The 26059-nt window shown below is 46.5% G+C and overlaps 1 protein-coding gene across 1 annotated transcript in view; it reads left to right on the plus strand.

Moving 5' to 3' along the window:
• LOC118375881 (tensin-like) overlaps positions 1 to 26059 on the plus strand; it is a 337660-nt gene that overhangs the window by 199909 nt on the left and 111692 nt on the right. The gene's annotated exons all lie outside the window — the stretch shown is intronic.

The raw sequence follows: 26059 nt of genomic DNA on the forward strand, positions 1-26059 counted from the left end.
AGGAAGTTCTGCTTTTCATACACACAGCACATAGCTAACTCTTTCCATCACAAGCATGCGTGTGCATCAATAGAGAAAAAAACAAAGGGGGAAGAAAAAGGAGGAGAGAGAACAAGAGTGTGTGTGTGTGTGTGTGTGTGTGTGTGTGTGTGTGTGTGAGAGAGAGAGAGAGAAAGCCACAGAGAGAAAGAGAGAGAAAGCCAGAGAGAGAGAGGGAGAGAGAGAGAGAGAAAGCCAGAGGGAGATAACATAGATTATGTAAAGGTCAAGCTGCAGGCATGAGGGAAGAACAGAACACAACAGTGGGTTCTAGTCCCAGTCTGCATCCAGAGCTCTCTCTCTGTTCCTCTTCTCTGGTTTAGGGTACTGCAGTCAGAAGAAGCCTGGAGCCTTGGCCTTATATAGTGTATTTCAACTTTGTTGGCCACAGACAGATTGAACAGAAGCCAGCAGCATTAAGTGTGGATCCTGGAGAAGTTGAGAGGTGTGTGCGTACACACACACGCTCGTGCACATGCTTGTGCACACACGCACAGATTCACTGGCTTTCTGGTCTGGCACGTGTTTGGGATTACTCCTGTTGTTTTGAGCGGAGGGGGGGGGGGCAGACAGTGGGAGAGTGTCTCTATTTGGTATCTTGAGGGAGAGAGACAGTAGAGAGGGGAGAGAGAGAACGAGGGAGAAGGAGAAAGAGGGAAGAGGAGAGGGAAGGAGAGAGAACGTGAGAGAATTCCATATGTGAACAGGTAAGAGCGCTGGCTGTACTGTGTCTTCTAATATTATGGATTGATTGATACTGTGTTCTGTTTTGGCTTGTTGGGTGGAAAGCTCATTCTGAGATAGTCTTAGGTGTCAAAATCAATAAACACAAGTTCTCTTTGTCTTCATCTGCCAAAAGACATGATGGAGGAGCTGGAAGATGTTTTACATTGTAACTACTTACAATCAATGTCCTTTGTTGTAATTATATTGCATGTAGATTTCTAATAAGAGGTACTTGATGTACTTGAAAAAAACAATGAAAAAATCTATTGCCATTTCAGACGTAAATCAATGCATATCATGTAACCAAACTATGAGTGTGTCGGCTGATATGGTAGGCTACTGTCCTTCAGTACATAAGAAGTAGTTAGCGCGCCAGCCACACTGTGTTCTGCAGGTTTCCCATGTGTTACGCTGTAGTCCTGGGAAAGTGGCTCTCTGGGGAGCTGACTAGAGTTCCTTTGAGTCTCGCTCTGCTTTCATGTCCCGAGCGGAGGTGTTTTGTAACTGGTCTAGAGGAGAGTTGAGCGGGCGGAGGGAGAGCGGTGGTGTTTTGTGACTGGTCTGGAGGAGAGTTGAGCTGGTGGAGGGAGAGCGGAGGTGTTTTGTTTTGTGACTGGTCTGGAGGAGAGTTGAGCGGGTGGAGGGAGAGAGGTTGCTGGCGGAGGGAGAGCGGAGGTGTTTTGTGACTGTTCTAGAGGAGAGTTGAGCTGGCGGAGCGAGAGCGGAGGTGTTTTGTGACTGGTCTAGAGGAGAGTTGAGCTGGCGGAGGGAGAGCGGAGGTGTTTAGTGACTGGTCTAGAGGAGAGTTGAGCTGGCGGAAGGAGAGCGGAGGTGTTTTGTGACTGGTCTAGAGGAGAGTTGAGCTGGCGGAGGGAGAGCGGTGGTGTTTTGTGACTGGTCTAGAGGAGAGTTGAGCTGGCGGAGGGAGAGCGGTGGTGTTTTGTGACTGGTCTAGAGGAAAGTTGAGCTGGCGGAGGGAGAGCGGAGGTGTTTTGTAACTGGTCTAGAGGAGAGTTGAGCCGGAGGAGGGAGAGTGGAGGTGTTTTGTGACTGGTCTAGAGGAGAGTTGAGCTGGCGGAGGGAGAGCGGAGGTGTTTTGTGACTGGTCTAGAGGAGAGTTGAGCTAGCGTAGGGAGAGCGGAGGTGTTTCGTGACTGGTCTAGAGGAGAGTTGAGCTGGTGGAGGGAGAGCGGAGGTGTTTTGTGACTGGTCTAGAGGAGAGTTGAGCTGGCGGAAGGAAAGCGGAGGTGTTTTGTGACTGGTCTAGAGGAGAGTTGAGCTGGCAGAGGGAGAGTGGAGGTGTTTTGTGACTGGTCTAGAGGAGAGTTGAGCTGGCAGAGGGAGAGTGGAGGTGTTTTGTGACTGGTCTAGAGGAAAGTTGAGCTGGCGGAGGGAGAGCGGTGGTGTTTTGTGACTGGTCTAGAGGAGAGTTGAGCTGGCGGAGGGAGAGCGGAGGTGTTTTGTGACTGGTCTAGAGGAGAGTTGAGCTGGCGGAAGGAGAGCGGAGGTGTTTTGTGACTGGTCTAGAGGAGAGTTGAGCTGGCAGAGGGAGAGTGGAGGTGTTTTGTGAATGGTCTAGAGGAGAGTTGAGCTGGCGGAGGGAGAGCGGTGGTGTTTTGTGACTGGTCTGGAGGAGAGTTAAGCTGGCGGAGGGAGAGCGGTGGTGTTTTGTGACTGGTCTAGAGGAGAGTTGAGCTGGCGGAGGGAGAGCGGAGGTGTTTTATGACTGGTCTAGAGGAGAGTTGAGCTGGCGGAGGGAGAGCGGAGGTGTTTTATGACTGGTCTAGAGGAGAGTTAAGCTGGCGGAGGGAGAGTGGTGGCTGTGGTTGTGTTTCATCTTTACTGTAACCAGTGGCTGACAGGACGGACAGATCCACCGCTGAAGCTACAGTGTAACGATAGGTCAACCCAAGAGGTGTGTGTGAGTGTGTGAGTGGGAGGGAGGAATCTGTGTGTATGTGTGTGTGTCATGTATGTGCCAGACAGATATAGAACTAGAAGTCGGCCTCTACCTTCAGTGATTTTACTCTCTTTTTCTCTGCTTCCTCGTAGACTCCTTTAAGTCTCCATCTCTAGAGAACCTCCGTTTTCCCCTGTCTTCTCTCTCCCTGACCTCCCTCCTCCCTTTTTCCCTGACTGACACTTCTAAGTGAGGATGTTGACTGATGTCCACCGTCATTCCCCTTTAACCCTGGACTAACACGGGGGGGAGCAGTTATAAGCGGGAGGTCAAAGTGTCGCAGGCCACTAAATCCTCTCTCTGTTCTAGCAGTCAAAACAAGACAGAAGAATCCTGTTTGTTATGGTTGAGCTGTAACACATTTTGGCGGATGGAAAGACATTTCCTAACATTTACCTGTCCAGGGTGTTATGTGGTTGTGAAGCATGAAACAGCAATAAAACATATTGTTTTGTGTCAGTTCAATTTAAATTTGATTAATCTGAGGGAAAGAAATAGGTGGCAGTTTCATAAAACCGTTCTGTGCAAATTCTTTATTAGCATAGGCGAGCTGCTCAATGTCATTTTCTCCTCCAAACACTTAGACCGAAACACTTAACAATTAACACTGCGAAAGCCCTTCCAATTCAGAATTGCACCTCAGGCATTTTCATTTTCATTGGTCACCATTAGTCCAGAGCAGAAAATTCCCCACCGCTTTCCTCAGCACTCCCAGAAAACCTCTTACCCTGCCAGAACAGCCTTATTATTATATTATAAATCAATGCTTCCCACCATCTCGTCCTCCAACATTAAGATGCTGTGAGCGAATAATGGCTGTGGACTGACGTCTTTCCAGATAGATCCATTCCTTTGCAAAACGGTTTCTCCTCTCTTCATCCAAATCCATCTCTTTACCTTTAAACTGGATTCCCCCATGCCAAACTCTGTAACGCCTCCTCATTGGACGCCTCGGAGCAGCCAAACTCTGTAACGCCTCCTCATTGGACGCCTCGGAGCAGCCAAACTCTGTAACGCCTCCTCATTGGACGCCTCGGAGCAGCCAAACTCTGTAACGCCTCCTCATTGGACGCCTCGGAGCAGCCAAACTCTGTAACGCCTCCTCATTGGACGCCTCGGAGCAGCCAAACTTCACCAAACCCTCAGGAGACAGACTAGACTAGAGGAACGTTGTGTCATGAACAGCTTCTGGCCCATGATGAGTCAACAGAGGTTGTGAATGTGTATTTGTTGAAGTAGATGCTTTAGAGATGAAACCAGACATTTTCATGTGACGTTTGTTTAATATTCTAACATATATGTGACATTGAATGCAGCTGACTGTGAGAGAACTGTGAAAATACTCCCTCCTCAAAGTGCAGCTAAGTTGACTTCATTAGTAGTATGTGTTGTAAAGTGTAGCTACAGTCAGGTTTTAGTGTGTCTGTCTACATGTGTTTAGCTCACACTGGCTTGGATACAGTATGTGTGTGTCTCTGTGTGTCGTTGACATTGTCTTGGCAACCCGGACCCTCTGTGCTTTTGTTCTCTAGTCAACAGAACCATTAGTGGTACTCTGAGTGAAAACATCCCCCTGTCAGTTCTGATTCAACATGATCTCTGAGTGATACCTGGCCATGGACCATCCATAGAGAATCCTACTCCTATTAGTTCTGTCCAACTCAGTTCAACTCAGACACGCAGGCCAGTGATGACGATAACATGTCTGCTTAAGACCTCCAATAGCTGTCCTGCGGAGAGGCGATGCCTTTGTGTGGTCATTATGAAGCTCTCCTCGTTATGAAACTCCTTGTTGGCTTCCACATCAGAGGTTTTCAACCTGCGTCCAACGCTAGCCACAATTGCACATATTATATTGATCTATTTCTTCTGGAGAAAGATATTCAGTGCTTATGAAGGTATGGCTGTGGTTTTGGTTGAATGTTGGATCCATAGAAGGTATGAGAGGTTAGCCGTAGGCAGCACACACACTCACCGCTAACCGTGGTTTCATGGATCTTGTGTTCCCACACTAATGTTAATGTTGTGTTGATGTTGTGTTAATGTTGTTTTCATGTGTGTTAATGTTGTGTTAATGTTGTGTTAATGTTATGTTAATGTTGTGCTACTGTTATGTTCAAGTTGTCTTAATGTTGAGTTAATGTTGTGTTAATGTTGTGTTGTCTTAATGTTGTCTTAATGTTGTGTTAAAGTTGTGTTAATGTTATGTTTGACAACTGGACGAGCTGGACTGGAGATGTGTGTATGTATGGCCCTGGAGCATTCTTTCTATGTTATTTCAGGGTCTGTTCCAGACAAAACGACATTGAGACGCTGAACAGATGTTGATGTTACATCATGATGACTGCTACCTTACTGTACCTGTTACCTTGTGGATGTTTGGTTCTCTAAAGGGTTTTCTTAGGATGGATGCTGTCACGTCCTGACCTTAGTTCCTTTTGTATGTCTCTGTTTTAGTTTGGTCAGGGCGTGAATTGGGGTGGGCATTCTATGTTTTGTGTTCTATGTTTTCTATTTATATGTGTTTGGCCTGGTATGGTTCCCAATCAAAGGCAGCTGGCAATCGTTGTCTCTGATTGAGAACCATACTTAGGTAGCCTGTGTTCCCATTATGATTTGTGGGTAGTTGTTTTCTGTTGTGTGTCTCTTTGTTCTCTTTGTTATTTTTGTTATTTCAGTTTTCATTGAATTAATATGGACACATACGACGCTGCACCTTGGTCCTCTCCTTCCAACAGCCGTTACAGAGACAGATGAGGGGACTTCCGAATGAGATCGGACATGAGAGGCATAGAGCCCCAACCCTGGTGTGTCCCCACTGACCTCCTGAGAGGGCATGGGGATGGACTTTATATATTACTGAATAAAGTTAATTCACTGAATTGGTGATCTCAACCCTGCCTGGAACCTCTCTAGAATATGTTCCACTGTTAGTTATTTCAGAGGTACAGTACAACATTATGCTCATGTCTTTCCCATCTGATTTACAGTACATAGTGGGCATGGCTAGTGTATACAGTACATAGTGGGCATGGCTAGGGTATACAGTACATAGTGGGTCTAGGCTAGTGTATACAGTACATAGTGGGCATGGCTAGGGTATACAGTACATAGTGGGTATGGCTAGGGTATACAGTACATAGTGGGTTTAGGCTAGGGTATACAGTACATAGTGGGCATGGCTATGGTATACAGTACATAGTGGGTCTAGGCTAGGGTATACAGTACATACTGGGTCAAGGCTAGGGTATACAGTACATAATGGGCATGGCTAGGGTATACAGTACATAGTGGGTTTAGGCTAGGGTATACAGTACATAGTGGGCATGGCAAGGGTATACAGTACATAGTGGGTCTAGGTTAGGGTATACAGTACATAGTGGGTCTAGGCTAGTGTATACAGTACATAGTGGGCATGGCTAGGGTATACAGTACATAGTGGGTCTAGGCTAGTGTATACAGTACATAGTGGGCATGGCTAGGGTATACAGTACATAGTGGGTTTAGGCTAGGGTATACAGTACATAGTGGGCATGGCTAGTGTATACAGTACATAGTGGGCATGGCTAGGGTATACAGTACATAGTGGGTATGGCTAGGGTATACAGTACATAGTGGGTTTAGGCTAGGGTATACAGTACATAGTGGGCATGGCTAGGGTATACAGTACATAGTGGGTCTAGGCTAGGGTATACAGTACATAGTGGGCATGGCTAGTGTATACAGTACATAGTGGACATGGCTAGGGTATACAGTGCATAGTGGGCATGGCTAGTGTATACAGTACATAGTGGACATGGCTAGGGTATACAGTACATAGTGGGCATGGCTAGTGTATACAGTATATAGTGGACATGGCTAGGGTATACAGTGCATAGTGGGCATGGCTAGTGTATACAGTACATAGTGGGCATGGCTAGTGTATACAGTACATAGTGGGTCTAGGTTAGGGTATACAGTACATAGTGGGTCTAGGCTAGTGTATACAGTACATAGTGGACATGGCTAGGGTATACAGTACATAGTGGGCATGGCAAGGGTATACAGTACATAGTGGGTCTAGGTTAGGGTATACAGTACATAGTGGGTCTAGGCTAGTGTATACAGTACATAGTGGGCATGGCTAGGGTATACAGTACATAGTGGGTTTAGGCTAGGGTATACAGTACATAGTGGGCATGGCTAGTGTATACAGTACATAGTGGGCATGGCTAGGGTATACAGTACATAGTGGGTATGGCTAGGGTATACAGTACATAGTGGGTTTAGGCTAGGGTATACAGTACATAGTGGGCATGGCTAGGGTATACAGTACATAGTGGGTCTAGGCTAGGGTATACAGTACATAGTGGGCATGGCTAGTGTATACAGTACATAGTGGACATGGCTAGGGTATACAGTGCATAGTGGGCATGGCTAGTGTATACAGTACATAGTGGACATGGCTAGGGTATACAGTACATAGTGGGCATGGCTAGGGTATACAGTACATAGTGGGTCTAGGCTAGGATATACAGTACATAGTGGGTCTAGGTTAGGGTATACAGTACATAGTGGGTCTAGGCTAGTGTATACAGTACATAGTGGACATGGCTAGGGTATACAGTACATAGTGGGCATGGCTAGTGTATACAGTACATAGTGGGCATGGCTAGTGTATACAGTACATAGTGGGTCTAGGTTAGGGTATACAGTACATAGTGGGTCTAGGCTAGTGTATACAGTACATAGTGGACATGGCTAGGGTATACAGTACATAGTGGGCATGGCTAGTGTATACAGTACATAGTGGGCATGGCTAGGGTATACAGTACATAGTGGACATGGCTAGGGTATACAGTACATAGTGGGTCTAGGCTCTAGGGTATACAGTACATAGTGGGTCTAGGCTAGGGTATACAGTACATAGTGGGTCTAGGCTAGTGTATACAGTACATAGTGGGCATGGCTAGGGTATACAGTACATAGTGGGTCTAGGCTAGGATATACAGTACATAGTGGGTCTAGGTTAGGGTATACAGTACATAGTGGGTCTAGGCTAGTGTATACAGTACATAGTGGACATGGCTAGGGTATACAGTACATAGTGGGCATGGCTAGTGTATACAGTACATAGTGGGCATGGCTAGTGTATACAGTACATAGTGGGCATGGCTAGTGTATACAGTACATAGTGGGTCTAGGTTAGGGTATACAGTACATAGTGGGTCTAGGCTAGTGTATACAGTACATAGTGGACATGGCTAGGGTATACAGTACATAGTGGGCATGGCTAGTGTATACAGTACATAGTGGGCATGGCTAGGGTATACAGTACATAGTGGACATGGCTAGGGTATACAGTACATAGTGGGTCTAGGCTCTAGGGTATACAGTACATAGTGGGTCTAGGCTAGGGTATACAGTACATAGTGGGTATAGGCTAGGGTATACAGTACATAGTGGGCATGGCTAGGGTATACAGTACATAGTGGGTCTAGGCTAGTGTATACAGTACATAGTGGGTCTAGGCTAGGGTCTACAGTACATAGTGGTTATGGCTAGGGTAAACAGTACATAGTGGGTCTAGGCTAGGGTATACAGTACATACTGGGCATGGCTAGTGTATACAGTATATAGTGAGGCTAGGGTATACAGTATTTAGTGGGTTTAGGCTAGTGTATACAGTATGTAGTGAGGCTAGGGTATACAGTAAATAGTGGGTCTAGGCTAGGGTATACAGTACATAGTGGGTCTAGGCTAGTGTATACGGTACATAATGGGCATGGCTAGGGTATACAGTACATAGTGGGTCTAGGCTAGGATATACAGTACATAGTGGGTCTAGGTTAGGGTATACAGTACATAGTGGGTCTAGGCTAGTGTATACAGTACATAGTGGACATGGCTAGGGTATACAGTACATAGTGGGCATGGCTAGTGTATACAGTACATAGTGGGCATGGCTAGTGTATACAGTACATAGTGGGCATGGCTAGTGTATACAGTACATAGTGGGTCTAGGTTAGGGTATACAGTACATAGTGGGTCTAGGCTAGTGTATACAGTACATAGTGGACATGGCTAGGGTATACAGTACATAGTGGGCATGGCTAGTGTATACAGTACATAGTGGGCATGGCTAGGGTATACAGTACATAGTGGACATGGCTAGGGTATACAGTACATAGTGGGCATGGCTAGTGTATACAGTACATAGTGGACATGGCTAGGGTATACAGTACATAGTGGGTCTAGGCTAGGGTATACAGTACATAGTGGGTATAGGCTAGGGTATACACTACATAGTGGGCATGGCTAGGGTATACAGTACATAGTGGGTCTAGGCTAGTGTATACAGTACATAGTGGGTCTAGGCTAGGGTCTACAGTACATAGTGGTTATGGCTAGGGTAAACAGTACATAGTGGGTCTAGGCTAGGGTATACAGTACATACTGGGCATGGCTAGTGTATACAGTATATAGTGAGGCTAGGGTATACAGTATTTAGTGGGTTTAGGCTAGTGTATACAGTATGTAGTGAGGCTAGGGTATACAGTAAATAGTGGGTCTAGGCTATTGTATACAGTATATAGTGAGGCTAGGGTATACAATATATAGTGGGTCTAGGATATGCAGTATATAGTGGGTTTAGACTAGTGTATACAGTATATAGTGAGGCTACTGTATACAGTGCATAGTGGGCATGGCTAGGGTATACAGTAAATAGTGGGTCTAGGGTATGCAGTATATAGTGGGTTTAGGCTAGTGTATACAGTATATAGTGAGGCTGGGGTATACAGTATTTAGTGGGTTTAGGCTAGTGTATACAGTATGTAGTGAGGCTTGGGTATACAGTATATAGTGGATCTAGGGTATGCAGTATATAGTGGGTTTAGGCTAGTGTATACAGTATATAGTGAAGCTAGTGTATACAGTATATAGTGAGACTAGTGTATACAGTATATAGTGAGACTAGTGTATACAGTATAGAGTGAGGCTAGTGTATACAGTATATAGTGAGACTAGTGTCTACAGTATATAGCGAGGCTAGTGTATACAGTATATAGTGAGACTAGTGTATATAGTGAGGCTAGTGTATACAGTATATAGTGAGGCTAGTGTATACAGTATATAGTGAGGCTAGGGTATACAGTATATAGTGAGACTAGTGTATACAGTATAGAGTGAGGCTAGTGTATACAGTATATAGTGAGACTAGTGTCTACAGTATATAGCGAGGCTAGTGTATACAGTATATAGTGAGACTAGTGTATATAGTGAGGCTAGTGTATACAGTATATAGTGAGGCTAGTGTATACAGTATATAGTGAGGCTAGGGTATACAGTATATAGTGAGACTAGTGTATACAGTATACAGTGATACTAGTGTATACAGAATATAGTGGGGCTAGTGTATACAGTATATAATGAAACTAGTGTATACAGTATATAGTGAGGCTAGTGTATACAGTATATAGTGAGGCTAGTGTATATAGTCAGGCTCGTGTATACAGTATATAGTGAGGCTAGTGTATACAGTGTGTATTGAGGCTAGTGCATATATTGAGGCTAGTGTATACAGTATATAGTGAGGATAGTGTATACAGTATATAGTGAGGCTCGTGTATACAGTATATAGTGAGGCTAGTGTATACGGTATGTAGTGAGGATAGTGTATACAGTATATAGTGAGGCTAGTGTATACAGTATATAGTGAGGCTAGGGTATATAGTATATTGTGAGGCTAGTGTATATAGTCAGGCTCGTGTATACAGTATATAGTGAGGCTAGTGTATACAGTATGTAGTGAGGATAGTGTAAACAGTATATAGTGAGGCTAGTGTATATAGGGAGGATAGTGTATACAGTATATAGTGAGGCTAGGGTATACAGTATATAGTGAGGCTAGGGTGTACATTATATAGTGAGCCTAGGGTATACAGTATATAGTGAGGCTAGGGTATACAGTATATAGTGAGGCTAGGGTATACAGTATATAGTGAGGCTAGTGTTTATAGGGAGGCTAATGTATACAGTATATAGTGAGCCTAGGTTATACAGTATATAGTGAGGCTAGGGTATACAGGATATAGTGAGGCTAGGGTATACAGTATATAGTGAGGCTAGTGTATACAGTATGTAGTGAGGCTAGTGTATACAGCATATAGTGAGGCTAGTGTTTGTAGGGAGGCTAGTGTATACAGTATATAGTGAGCCTAGGGTATACAGTATATAGTGAGGCTAGGGTATACAGTATATAGTGATGCTAGTGTATACAGTATATAGTGAGGCTAGGGTATACTGTATATAGTGAGGCTAGGGTGTACAGTATATAGTGAGCCTAGGGTATACAGTATATAGTGAGGCTAGGGTATACAGTATATAGTGAGGCTAGGATATACAGTATATAGTGAGGCTAGTGTATACAGTATATAGTGAGGCTAGGGTATACAGTATATAGTGAGGCTAGGGTATACAGTATGTAGTGAGGCTAGTGTATACAGTATATAGTGAGGCTAGTGTATACAGTATATAGTGAGGCTAGTGTATACAGTATATAGTGAGGCTAGTGTATACAGTATATAGTGAGGCTAGTGTATACAGTATGTAGTGAGGCTAGTGTATACAGTATATAGTGAGGCTAGTGTATACAGTATATAGTGAGGCTAGTGTATACAGTATATAGTGAGGCTAGTGTATACAGTATGTAGTGAGGCTAGGTTATACAGTAGAAAGCCAGGAAAACCTCTGTACAGTCTGTAGATACTATTGATGTACACTTCTTGCAGCCCCAAAGCCAAGGGAGTTTGTTTTCCTAAGTAGCCTGGTAAAGTAGCATCTAGCGGGAACGAGTGAGAAGGTCGTTAGCTCAATCAAGTTCTCGCCATGACGTCGGGCGTTGCAGATGGGTTTTTATGGCATGGAAATGGTAAAGCTTGCCTTTAAGCGGTTTGTGTTTGGCTACGGTCAAGTAGTGTTGATGGACGTCTATAGAACTGGAAACAGTTGGCTGGGGAAGTGTCGTCATGTTGGAAATACAGCCGCTTGATATTCTCCTGGCAGCATGCTCGTCGTCATTCATCATAGGTTTTCCTACTGTGCTACTGCTATGGTTTAACTTTCCCTCCATCTCTGCAACCGCAAGGCCTTATTTGACCATTACCAAAGAACTGCCAGTAATACACTGATATCCAGAGGAATACATTACACGCTCCATGTCGTGTCGAAATGTCCAACATGATTGTACAGGCACTCTCCGTCACAATACCCAACATATCTGTTTGCCATTCAAATCAAATAGAAGCCTGGTTAGCTCTATAACTCCATCTGAAGTACTGTTCGGCTTGGCGTCCTTATTTGGCCTCTTAGAACCTGAAGTATTTATTTGCCCAGGCAGACTGCCACTACTACTGCAGTTTCTCTTGTGTGGGCAGGCGAAGGCTTCAGGAATCCCAAATGCGGTTCGATCGGCTTCAGGAATCCCAAATGCGGTTCGATCGCCAAGATTATTTTTCATGGGAGCCAATGAGAAGATTTATCTCCCTGACGACATCTCCACCCATACTCACCATTTAGAAGTAGTGTGACGTTTCCCCTAGATGTTGCCTGGATACCCTTTTACATCGCTCTGTCCAACTGATGTTTCTTCTCCGCCATGAGCCTGGATTGGCCTCCTTCCCCGATGATTTCTAGAATGCAAATGCATTCTGAACGTTCTGATCGGTTTGAGAAACCGATGGGTTGGGCCTGAGCCGGCCTACATGATGATGTTATCAACTTTGATTGGTTAGATTTGTTAGAGACAATCCAATCACAGAGGAATTTGTTTTGTACAACTCCCCTCATTTGGAAGTCACACAAACAACTTCTAGGATCGCAGTTTCCAATTGAATGTATGAAGCGATTGATCGATAGCAGCGGAATTAAATTCAGGTTGAGTCGTCAGGCAACCCTAGATGCTGATCTGAGGTCAGTTTCTCTCCCTAATGCTTCTGGTTTGGGTTTGTGAGAATGTGTACTGATCCTAGATCAGTGCCTAACTACAACTTCTAACAGTATCTGTCATCGTCATAGTTGTTCTGTCTGTGTGGTATTTAAGTGGCTATTAATAATTCTGAAGTATCTCTCTTAGCGCTGTGTTGTATGGAGCTGAATCTCTCTTAGCACTGTGTTGTATGGAGCTGAATCTCTTAGCACTGTGTTGTATGGAGCTGAATCTCTCTTAGCACTGTGTTGTACGGAGCTGAATCTCTCTTAGCACTGTGTTGTATGGAGCTGAATCTCTCTTAGCACTGTGTTGTACGGAGCTGAATCTCTCTTAGCACTGTGTTGTATGGAGCTGAATCTCTCTTAGCACTGTGTTGTACGGAGCTGAATCTCTCTTAGCACTGTGTTGTATGGAGCTGAATCTCTCTTAGCACTGTGTTGTATGGAGCTGAATCTCTCTTATCACTGTGTTGTATGGAGCTGAATCTCTCTTAGCACTGTGTTGTACGGAGCTGAATCTCTTAGCACTGTGATGTATGGAGCTGAATCTCTTAGCACAGTGTTGTATGGAGCTGAATCTCTTCGCACTGTGATGTATGGAGCTGAATCTCTTAGCAATGTGATGTGTGGAGCTGAATCTCTTCGCACTGTGATGTATGGAGCTGAATCTCTTAGCACTGTGATGTGTGGAGCTGGATCTCTTAGCACTGTGTTTTATGGAGCTGAATCTCTCTTAGCACTGTGTTGTATGGAGCTGAATCTCTCTTAGCACTGTGTTGTATGGAGCTGAATCTCTCTTAGCACTGTGTTGTACGGAGCTGAATCTCTCTTAGCACTGTGTTGTATGGAGCTGAATCTCTCTTAGCACTGTGTTGTATGGAGCTGAATCTCTCTTAGCACTGTGTTGTATGGAGCTGAATCTCTCTTAGCACTGTGTTGTATGGAGCTGAATCTCTCTTATCACTGTGTTGTATGGAGCTGAATCTCTCTTAGCACTGTGTTGTATGGAGCTGAATCTCTTAGCACTGTGATGTATGGAGCTGAATCTCTTAGCACAGTGTTGTATGGAGCTGAATCTCTTAAAACTGTGATGTATAGCTGAATCTCTTAGCAATGTGATGTGTGGAGCTGAATCTCTTCGCACTGTGATGTATGGAGCTGAATCTCTTAGCACTGTGATGTGTGGAGCTGGATCTCTTAGCACTGTGTTTTATGGAGCTGAATCTCTCTTAGCACTGTGTTGTATGGAGCTGAATCTCTCTTAGCACTGTGTTGTATGGAGCTGAATCTCTCTTAGCACTGTGTTGTATGGAGCTGAATCTCTCTTAGCACTGTGTTATATGTATATTAATCTCTCTTAGCACTGTGTTGTATGGAGCTGAATCTCTCTTAGCACTGTGTTGTATGGAGCTGAATCTCTCTTAGCACTGTGTTATATGTATATTAATCTCTTTTAGCACTGTGTTGTAAGGAGCCGAATCTCTCTTAAAACTGTGTTATATGTATATTAATCTCTCTTAGCACTGTGTTGTATGGAGCTGAATCTCTTAGCACTGTGTTGTATGGAGCCGAATCTCTTAGCACTGTGATGTATGGAGCCGAATCTCTCTTAAAACTGTGTTATATGTATTTTAATCTCGCTTAGCACTGTGTTGTATGGAGCTGAATCTCTTAGCACTGTGTTGTATGGAGCTGAATCTCTCTTAAAACTGTGTTATATGTATTTTAATCTCGCTTAGCACTGTGTTGTATGGAGCTGAATCTCTTAGCACTGTGATGTATGGAGCTGAATCTCTCTTAAAACTGGGTTATATGTATTTTAATCTCGCTTAGCACTGTGTTGTATGGAGCTGAATCTCTTAGCACTGTGTTGTATGGAGCTGAATCTCTCTTAGCACTGTGTTGCATGGAGCTGAATCTCTCTTAGTACTGTGTTGTATGGAGCTGAATCTCTCTTAGCACTGTGTTGCATGGAGCTGAATCTCTCTTATCACTGTGATGTATGGAGCTGAATCTCTTAGCACTGTGTTGTATGGAGCTGAATCTCTCTTAGCACTGTGATGTATGGGAGCTGAATCTCTTAGCACTGTGATGTATGGAGCCGAATCTCTCTTAAAACTGTGTTATATGTATTTTAATCTCGCTTAGCACTGTGTTGTATGGAGCTGAATCTCTTAGCACTGTGATGTATGGAGCTGAATCTCTCTTAAAACTGTGTTATATGTATATTAATCTCGTTTAGCACTGTGTTGTATGTATATTAATCTCGCTTAGCACTGTGTTGTATGTATATTAATCTCTCTTAGCACTGTGTTGTATGGAGCTGAATCTCTCTTAGCACTGTGATTTATGGGAGCTGAATCTCTTAGCACTGTGTTGTATGGAGCTGAATCTCTCTTAGCACTGTGATGTATGGGAGCTGAATCTCTCTTAGCACTGTGTTGTATGCAGCTGAATCTCTCTTAGCACTGTGTTGTATGGAGCTGAATCTCTCTTAGCACTGTGATGTATGGGAGCTGAATCTCTTAGCACTGTGTTGTATGGAGCTGAATCTCTCTTAAAACTGTGTTATATGTATATTAATCTCGTTTAGCACTGTGTTGTATGTATATTAATCTCGCTTAGCACTGTGTTGTATGTATATTAATCTCTCTTAGCACTGTGTTGTATGTATATTAATCTCTCTTAGCACTGTGTTGTATGTATATTAATCTCTCTTAGCACTGTGTTGTAAGGAGCCGAATCTCTCTTAAAACTGTGTTATATGTATTTTAATCTCGCTTAGCACTGTGTTGTATGGAGCTGAATCTCTTAGCACTGTGTTGTATGGAGCTGAATCTCTCTTAGCACTGTGTTGCATGGAGCTGAATCTCTCTTAGTACTGTGTTGTATGGAGCTGAATCTCTCTTAGCACTGTGTTGCATGAAGCTGAATCTCTCTTAGCACTGTGTTGTATGTATATTAATCTCTCTTAGCACTGTGTTGTATGTATATTAATCTCTCTTAGCACTGTGTTGTATGTATATTAATCTCTCTTAGCACTGTGTTATATGTATATTAATCTCTCTTAGCACTGTGTTGTATGTATATTAATCTCTCTTAGCACTGTGTTGTATGTATATTAATCTCTCTTAGCACTGTGTTGTATGGAGCTGAATCTCTCTTAGCACTGTGTTGTATGTATATTAATCTCTCTTAGCACTGTGTTGTATGGAGCTGAATCTCTCTTAGCACTGTGTTGTATGTATATTAATCTCTCTTAGCACTGTGTTGTATGGAGCTGAATCTCTCTTAGCACTGTGTTGTATGGAGCTGAATCTCTCTTAAAACTGTGTTATATGTATTTTAATCTCGCTTAGCACTGTGTTGTATGGAGCTGAATCTCTTAGCACTGTGTTGTATGGAGCTGAATCTCTCTTAGCACTGTGTTGCATGGAGCTGAATCTCTCTTAGTACTGTGTTGTATGGAGCTGAATCTCTCTTAGCACTGTGTTGCATGGAGCTGAATCTCTCTTAGCACTCTGTTGTATGGAGCTGAATCTCTTAGCACTGTGTTGTACGGAGCTGAATCTCTTAGCACTGTGATGTATGGAGCTGAATCTCTTAGCACAGTGTTGTATGGAGCTGAATCTCTTCGCACTGTGATGTATGGAGCTGAATCTCTTAGCAATGTGATGTGTGGAGCTGAATCTCTTTGCACTGTGATGTATGGAGCTGAATCTCTTAGCACTGTGTTGTATGGAGCTGAATCTCTCTTAGCACTGTGTTGCATGGAGCTGAATCTCTCTTGGTACTGTGTTGTATGGAGCTGAATCTCTCTTAGCACTGTGTTGCATGGAGCTGAATCTCTCTTAGCACTCTGTTGTATGGAGCTGAATCTCTTTGCACTGTGTTGTACGGAGCTGAATCTCTTAGCACTGTGATGTATGGAGCTGAATCTCTTAGCACAGTGTTGTATGGAGCTGAATCTCTTCGCACTGTGATGTATGGAGCTGAATCTCTTAGCAATGTGATGTGTGGAGCTGAATCTCTTTGCACTGTGATGTATGGAGCTGAATCTCTTAGCACTGTGTTGTATGGAGCTGAATCTCTCTTAGCACTGTTGTATGGAGCTGAAAGCTAAATGTTTTCTTGGCATACAGTACGCTGGAAGGCTGCTTGTTCCAACCTGTTGTAAGCCCATGCGTCTGGGTGGTGGAAATGTATACATTCCTTCACTTTCTTTTCATAGCAATCAGAATCCAAGCTTGGTTTTGCACAGGGAAAATGGATTTGAGTCAGGCAGTATACTGCCAGCTTGTCTACCCTATATTATACACCCAGATAGTTGGAGTTGTGTTCTTTGGGAGAGGAAGCCACTTGTGATTCAGCCAGATCTCTGCTAGGAGTGTGGATATACTGTGCTGTGGAAAGACTTCCCACAAGCAATGCCTTGCTCCACTAAACCCCAGACGAGACACCTTTCCTGGGGTGGGATTGAGAGAAATGCAGGCTGGTTGGCTAGCTGTCTGGGGGTCTGGTTCTGCCTCAGTTCCTTCTAAGACCTCCTCGTGACTGGACAGATAAACCCCTCGCTGGACTCTCTCACCCTCTCCTCTACAATAGAGAACTTGTCGTACTTGTGTACAAGGCATGGCATATTTGTTATGGTCAACTCAGACTCTCCTCACCTGCTTCTGGCTCCCATGCCAGAGGTATGTGTCCGTTCTTCTTCCCTTGGTCCAACGCCATGCCATGTATGGGTTTCTCTCTCTCTCTCTCTCTCTCTCTCTCTCTCTCTCTCTCTCTCTCTCTCTCTCTCTCTCTCTCTCTCTCTCTCTCTCTCTCTCTCTCTCTCTCTCTCTCTCTCTCTCTCACTCACTCACTCACTCACTCACTCACTCACTCACTCACTCACTCACTCACTCACTCACTCACTCACTCACTCACTCACTCACTCACTCACTCACTCACTCACTCAGTTGATCCATATTAGTCCAGTCTGAGTGGGTCCTAAGCCCAGTAGATCCATATTAGTCCAGTCTGAGTGGGTCCTAAGCCCAGTAGATCCATATTAGTCCAGTCTGAGTGGGTCCTAAGCCCAGTAGATCCATATTAGTCCAGTCTGAGTGGGTCCTAAGCCCAGTAGATCCATATTAGTCCAGTCTGAGTGGGTCCTAAGCCCAGTAGATCCATATTAGTCCAGTCTGGGACTCTGATTCCACTTGCCATATATGGATGTATCTGCTTGGGTATTGTTCACTAGGTTCCATAGCGATGTCGTAAGAATGCGGCTAAATTGAGGAGATGATGCAGATTAGCTTTGAGTTGGTGTGAATGGTTTTTTTTTGGGGGGGGGGGTGATTAATTTGGTTTTATCTGTTTGTCTCTCGAGCTGTCAGGCTGTTTTTGTCTGTTTGTCTGTCTGTCTGTTTTTACCCCCATATCTGTATGTATGCATGTCTGTACAGTATGTCTGTCTGGCTGGCTGTCTGTCTGTCTGTTTTTACCCCCATATCTGTATGTATGCATGTCTGTCTGTACAGTATGTCTGTCTCTTTATCTATGTTGGTCCTTTCTTCTCTCTCTGTATCTCTCAGTCTGTCTTTTTTAATATGCCTGTCCGTCTCTGATAAAACCTACGCCTGTGCACTTTCCCAGGCCTGACCTTTTAGAGAGGACGCCACATCTCCTTCACTGGGATGTCTGGAGGCCTGAGTACCACAGTGCTGAGCCACATCTCCTTCACTGGGATGTCTGGAGGCCTGGGTACCACAGTGCTGAGCCACATCTCCTTCACTGGGATGTCTGGAGGCCTGGGTACCACAGTGCTGAGCCACATCTCCTTCACTGGGTGGCTGAAGGCCTCAGTACAACAGTGCTGAGCCACATCTCCTTCACTGGGATGGCTGAAGGCCTGGGTACCACAGTGCTGAGCCACATCTCCTTCACTGGGGTGGCTGAAGGCCTGAGTACCACAGTGCTGAGCCACATCTCCTTCACTGGGATGTCTGGAGGCCTGGGTACCACAGTGCTGAGCCACATCTCCTTCACTGGGATGTCTGGAGGCCTGGGTACCACAGTGCTGAGCCACATCTCCTTCACTGGGATGTCTGGAGGCCTGGGTACCACAGTGCTGAGCCACATCTCCTTCACTGGGTGGCTGAAGGCCTCAGTACCACAGTGCTGAGCCACATCTCCTTCACTGGGGTGGCTGAAGGCCTGAGTACCACAGTGCTGAGCCACATCTCCTTCACTGGGATGTCTGGAGGCCTGGGTACCACAGTGCTGAGCCACATCTCCTTCACTGGGATGTCTGGAGGCCTGGGTACCACAGTGCTGAGCCACATCTCCTTCACTGGGATGTCTGGAGGCCTGGGTACCACAGTGCTGAGCCACATCTCCTTCACTGGGTGGCTGAAGGCCTCAGTACCACAGTGCTGAGCCACAGCTCCTTCACTGGGGTGGCTGAAGGCCTGAGTACCACAGTGCTGAGCCACATCTCCTTCACTGGGATGTCTGGAGGCCTGGGTAGGCCCACAGTGCTGAGCCACATCTCCTTCACTGGGATGTCTGAGGCCTGGGTACCACAGTGCTGAGCCACATCTACTTCACTGGGATGCCTGAGAGGCCTGGGACTAGGCCACAGTGCTGAGCCACATCTCCTTCACTGGGTGGCTGAAGGCCTCAGTACCACAGTGCTGAGCCACATCTCCTTCACTGGGGTGGCTGAAGGCCTGAGTACCACAGTGCTGAGCCACATCTCCTTCACTGGGATGGCTGAAGGCCTGAGCACCACAGTGCTGAGCCACATCTTCTTCAGTAGGATGGCTGAAGGCCTGAGTACACCACATTGCTGAGCCACATCTCCTTCACTAGGATGACTGAAGGCCTGAGCACCACAGTGCTGAGCCACATCTCCTTCACTGGGTGGCTGAAGGCCTGAGTACCACAGTGCTGAGCCACATCTCCTTCACTAGGATGACTGAAGGCCTGAGCACCACAGTGCTGAGCCACATCTCCTTCACTAGGATGACTGAAGGCCTGAGTACCACAGTGCTGAGCCACATCTCCTTCACTAGGATGGCTGAAGGCCTGAGTACCACAGTGCTGAGCCACATCTCCTTCACTAGGATGGCTGAAGGCCTGAGTACCACAGTGCTGAGCCACATCTCCTTCACTAGGATGACTGAAGGCCTGAGCACCACAGTGCTGAGCCACATCTCCTTCACTGGGTGGCTGAAGGCCTGAGTACCACAGTGCTGAGCCACATCTCCTTCACTGGGTGGCTGAAGGCCTGAGTACCACAGTGCTGAGCCACATCCACTTCACTGGGATGGCTGAAGGCCTGAGTACCACAGTGCTGAGCCACATCTCCTTCACTGGGTGGCTGAAGGCCTGAGTACCACAGTGCTGAGCCACATCCACTTCACTGGGTGGCTGAAGGCCTGAGCACCACAGTGCTGAGCCACATCTCCTTCACTGGGTGGCTGAAGGCCTGAGTACCACAGTGCTGAGCCACATCTCCTTCACTAGGATGACTGAAGGCCTGAGCACCACAGTGCTGAGCCACATCTCCTTCACTAGGATGACTGAAGGCCTGAGTACCACAGTGCTGAGCCACATCTCCTTCACTAGGATGCCTGAAGGCCTGAGTACCACAGTGCTGAGCCACATCTCCTTCACTAGGATGGCTGAAGGCCTGAGTACCACAGTGCTGAGCCACATCTCCTTCACTAGGATGACTGAAGGCCTGAGCACCACAGTGCTGAGCCACATCTCCTTCACTGGGTGGCTGAAGGCCTGAGTACCACAGTGCTGAGCCACATCTCCTTCACTGGGTGGCTGAAGGCCTGAGTACCACAGTGCTGAGCCACATCCACTTCACTGGGATGGCTGAAGGCCTGAGTACCACAGTGCTGAGCCACATCTCCTTCATTGGGTGGCTGAAGGCCTGAGTACCACAGTGCTGAGCCACATCCACTTCACTGGGTGGCTGAAGGCCTGAGTACCACAGTGCTGAACCACATCTCCTTCACTGGGTGGCTGAAGGCCTGAGTACCACAGTGCTGAGCCACATCCACTTCACTGGGATGGCTGAAGGCCTGAGTACACCACAGTGCTGAGCCACATCTCCTTCACTGGGATGCCTGGAGGCCTGAGTACCACAGTGCTGAGCCACATCTCCTTCACTAGGATGACTGAAGGCCTGATCACCACAGTGCTGAGCCACATCTCCTTCACTGGGATGCCTGGAGGCCTGGGTACCACAGTGCTGAGCCACATCTCCTTCACTGGGTGGCTGAAGGCCTCAGTACCACAGTGCTGAGCCACATCTCCTTCACTGGGGTGGCTGAAGGCCTGAGTACCACAGTGCTGAGCCACATCTCCTTCACTAGGATGGCTGAAGGCCTGAGTACCACAGTGCTGAGCCACATCTCCTTCACTAGGATGACTGAAGGCCTGAGCACCACAGTGCTGAGCCACATCTCCTTCACTGGGTGGCTGAAGGCCTGAGTACCACAGTGCTGAACCACATCTCCTTCACTGGGTGGCTGAAGGCCTGAGTACCACAGTGCTGAGCCACATCCACTTCACTGGGATGGCTGAAGGCCTGAGCACCACAGTGCTGAGCCACATCTTCTTCAGTAGGATGGCTGAAGGCCTGAGTACACCACAGTGCTGAGCCACATCTCCTTCACTGGGATGCCTGGAGGCCTGAGTACCACAGTGCTGAGCCACATCCACTTCACTGGGATGGCTGAAGGCCTGAGCACCACAGTGCTGAGCCACATCTCCTTCACTGGGATGCCTGGAGGCCTGGGTACCACAGTGCTGAGCCACATCTCCTTCACTGGGTGGCTGAAGGCCTCAGTACCACAGTGCTGAGCCACATCTCCTTCACTGGGGTGGCTGAAGGCCTGAGTACCACAGTGCTGAGCCACATCTCCTTCACTGGGATGGCTGAAGGCCTGAGCACCACAGTGCTGAGCCACATCTTCTTCAGTAGGATGGCTGAAGGCCTGAGTACACCACATTGCTGAGCCACATCTCCTTCACTAGGATGACTGAAGGCCTGAGCACCACAGTGCTGAGCCACATCTCCTTCACTGGGTGGCTGAAGGCCTGAGTACCACAGTGCTGAGCCACATCTCCTTCACTAGGATGACTGAAGGCCTGAGCACCACAGTGCTGAGCCACATCTCCTTCACTAGGATGACTGAAGGCCTGAGTACCACAGTGCTGAGCCACATCTCCTTCACTAGGATGGATGAAGGCCTGAGTACCACAGTGCTGAGCCACATCTGAAGGCCTGAGTACCACAGTGCTGAGCCACATCTCCTTCACTGGGATGGCTGAAGGCCTGAGCACCACAGTGCTGAGCCACATCTTCTTCAGTAGGATGGCTGAAGGCCTGAGTACCACAGTGCTGAGCCACATCTCCTTCACTGGGATGGCTGAAGGCCTGAGCACCACAGTGCTGAGCCACATCTCCTTCACTGGGATGGCTGAAGGCCTGAGTACCACAGTGCTGAGCCACATCTCCTTCACATTGAAGGCCTGAGTACCACATCTTCCTTCACTGGGATGGCTGAAGGCCTGAGTACCACAGTGCTGAGCCACATCTCCTTCACTGGGGTGGCTGAAGGCCTGAGTACCACAGTGCTGAGCCACATCTCCTTCACTGGGTGGCTGAAGGCCTGAGAGCACCACAGTGCTGAGCCACATCTCCTTCACTGGATGGCTGAAGGCCTGAGTACCACAGTGCTGAGCCACATCTCCTTCACTGGGTGGCTGAAAGTGCTGACCATCTTCTTCAGTGCTGAAGCCACCTTCACTGGGATGGCTGAAGGCCTGAGTACCACAGTGCTGAGCCACATCCACTTCACTGGGATGGCTGAAGGCCTGAGTACCACAGTGCTGAGCCACATCTCCTTCACTAGGATGGCTGAAGGCCTGAGTACCACAGTGCTGAGCCACATCTCCTTCACTAGGATGACTGAAGGCCTGAGCACCACAGTGCTGAGCCACATCTCCTTCACTGGGTGGCTGAAGGCCTGAGTACCACAGTGCTGAGCCACATCTCCTTCACTGGGTGGCTGAAGGCCTGAGTACCACAGTGCTGAGCCACATCTCCTTCACTGGGTGGCTGAAGGCCTGAGTACCACAGTGCTGAGCCACATCTCCTTCACTGGGGTGGCTGAAGGCCTGAGTACCACAGTGCTGAGCCACATCTCCTTCACTGGGATGGCTGAAGGCCTGAGCACCACAGTGCTGAGCCACATCTTCTTCAGTAGGATGGCTGAGTACCACTGTGCTGAGCCACATCTTCTTCAGTAGGATGGCTGAGTACCACGGTGCTGAGCCACATCTTCTTCAGTAGGATGGCTGAGTGCCACGGTGCTGAGCGGTGCTGAGAACTGTTTGCTGTCAGCTGTGAATAAAGGAAGAAGGCTCCTCAGACTTATAGGCTGGGGGCCACAGGGGCCCCTACAGTGATATATCTTTGTCAGTCACAGCTCCAGTTAGTAAGTATAGAGGGTTTAAAAAGCACACATTAACTGACTTTATGAGGGGGCCCCTGGGGGCCCGACCTTAGTATCATACATATTAGAGACACACACACACACACACACACACACACACACACACACACACACACACACACACACACATCAAACACGCATTAACGCACGCACACATATTAACGCACACACACACAAACTCTTCTGAGTTTCTCTATCTGTCTCCCATGTACGCCTCCCCGTCTAGGCCCATAGTAGTTACAGTGTAATATGTGGATTCACTGGGCTCTGCTAGGATAGATCAATCTGGACTTAGTCAAACAAATGTCAGCCCACCGTTATGCACTCTCCCTGTTGCTATAGCAACCAAGAAATCCTCCAAAAGTCAACTGTTGCTGTGAGTTTTTCCTAGGGGGGCTGATGATCTTCTGTAACCATATAGGCAATAACATCCAGACAGCACACCTATATATACGTTGAGGGAACGTCAGCTTATCATCAGAACAATGATTCTATTGCCAATCATTAACACGGCATCCTTTGGTGACAGTTTCATGATGACTGAAGTAACGATGAGAAAAAACAAATGCCTTGTCACTTAAACGTGATTCGTACAGTATGTTCTAACGTCAGTCATCGTTCCTCAAAATCATGTGATCTAGCCTCCATCTGTCTCCTCAGATCATCATTATACACAGCAGATGGATGGTCTGGGTGTGCACCAACATTTGTTCTGTGAAAGTTTCCAGGACATTCGTTTGGTTGCGGCAATATTTCTCATAACACAAAAACTGTCCAGTTGTGTTGATGATTTGTAGAAAACATTTGCCTGATGTTGTAAGAACGTTCCCAGAACATTGTTCTCACATTTTGTGGCAGCAGTGTGTTCTAAATACATTACTGGTACATGTTGTTACATTACCTGGAAACCTAATGACAAGGTTTGGGGAACGTTCTGTGGTGGTTGTTACAGATGTTGGGCACAACATTTTTGTGAATGTTAGGAGAACATTTCAAGGATATTTAATTTAAAACATTTTCTGAATGTTTTTGAATGTTTTTGGGATGTTATTATCCTAATAGATAATAGATAATACCCTAACTTAAACGTAATGGGAATCATAGCTAATGTTCTGGGAATATTTCCGGTTTGCTGGGTTGACTGTGTGCTTCTTCTCCCACTGCTCTGTCTCCCACTGTGTTGATAGGCTAGATTAGCCATATTGCTCTGCAGGGTTTAAAACACAGACCCTGTAGAGTTAGACAGGGTTTAACACACAGGGCCTGTAGAGTTAGACAGGGTTTAACACACAGAACCTGTAGAGTTAAACAGGGTTTAACACACAGAACCTGTAGAGTTAAACAGGGTTTAACAGACAGGGCCTGTAGAGTTAGACAGGGCTTAACACACAGGGCCTGTAGAGTTAGACAGGGCTTACCACACAGGGCCTCCAGAGTTAGACAGGGCTTAACAGACATAGCCTGTAGAGTTAGACAGGGCTTAACACACAGAGCTTGTAGAGTTAGACAGGGCTTAACACACAGGGCCTCTAGAGTTAGACAGGGTTTAACACACACAGGGCCTCTAGAGTTAGACAGGGTTTAACACACAGATCCTCTAGAGTTAGACAGGGCTTAACAAACACAGGGCCTCTAGAGTTAGACAGGGCTTAACACACAGGGCCTCTAGAGTTAGACAGGGTTTAACACACACAGGGCCTCTAGAGTTAGACAGGGTTTAACACACAGATCCTCTAGAGTTAGACAGGGCTTAACAAACACAGGGCCTCTAGAGTTAGACAGGGCTTAACACACAGATCCTCTAGAGTTAGACAGGGCTTAACACACACAGGGCCTCTAGAGTTAGACAGGGCTTAACACACAGGGCCTCTAGAGTTAGACAGGGCTTAACACACAGGGCCTCTAGAGTTAGACAGGGCTTAACACACAGGGCCTCTAGAGTTAGACAGGGCTTAACACACAGGGCCTCTAGAGTTAGACAGGGCTTAACACACACATGGCCTCTAGAGTTAGACAGGGCTTAACACACATAGCCTGTAGAGTTAGACAGGGCTTAACACACAGAGCTTGTAGAGTTAGACAGGGCTTAACACACAGGGCCTGTAGAGTTAGACAGGGTTTAACACACACAGGGCCTCTAGAGTTAGACAGGGTTTAACACACAGATCCTCTAGAGTTAGACAGGGCTTAACAAACACAGGGCCTCTAGAGTTAGACAGGGCTTAACACACAGATCCTCTAGAGTTAGACAGGGCTTTAAACACACAGGGCCTCTAGAGTTAGACAGGGCTTAACACACAGGGCCTCTAGAGTTAGACAGGGCTTAACACACAGGGCCTCTAGAGTTAGACAGGGCTTAACACACAGGGCCTCTAGAGTTAGACAGGGCTTAACACACAGGGCCTCTAGAGTTAGACAGGGCTTAACACACAGGGCCTCTAGAGTTAGACAGGGCTTAACACACACAGGGCCTCTAGAGTTATGACAGGGCTTAACACACACAGGGCCTCTAGAGTTAGACAGGGCTTAACACACAGATCCTCTAGAGTTAGACAGGGCTTAACAAACACAGGGCCTCTAGAGTTAGACAGGGCTTAACACACAGATCCTCTAGAGTTAGACAGGGCTTAACACACACAGGGCCTCTAGAGTTAGACAGGGCTTAACACACAGGGCCTCTAGAGTTAGACAGGGCTTAACACACAGGGCCTCTAGAGTTAGACAGGGCTTAACACACAGGGCCTCTAGAGTTAGACAGGGCTTAACACACAGAACCTGTAGAGTTAAACAGGGTTTAACAGACAGGGCCTGTAGAGTTAGACAGGGCTTAACACACAGG

Source organism: Oncorhynchus keta, unplaced genomic scaffold, assembly GCF_023373465.1.
Source record: "Oncorhynchus keta strain PuntledgeMale-10-30-2019 unplaced genomic scaffold, Oket_V2 Un_scaffold_14384_pilon_pilon, whole genome shotgun sequence".
NCBI lineage: Eukaryota > Metazoa > Chordata > Actinopteri > Salmoniformes > Salmonidae > Oncorhynchus > Oncorhynchus keta.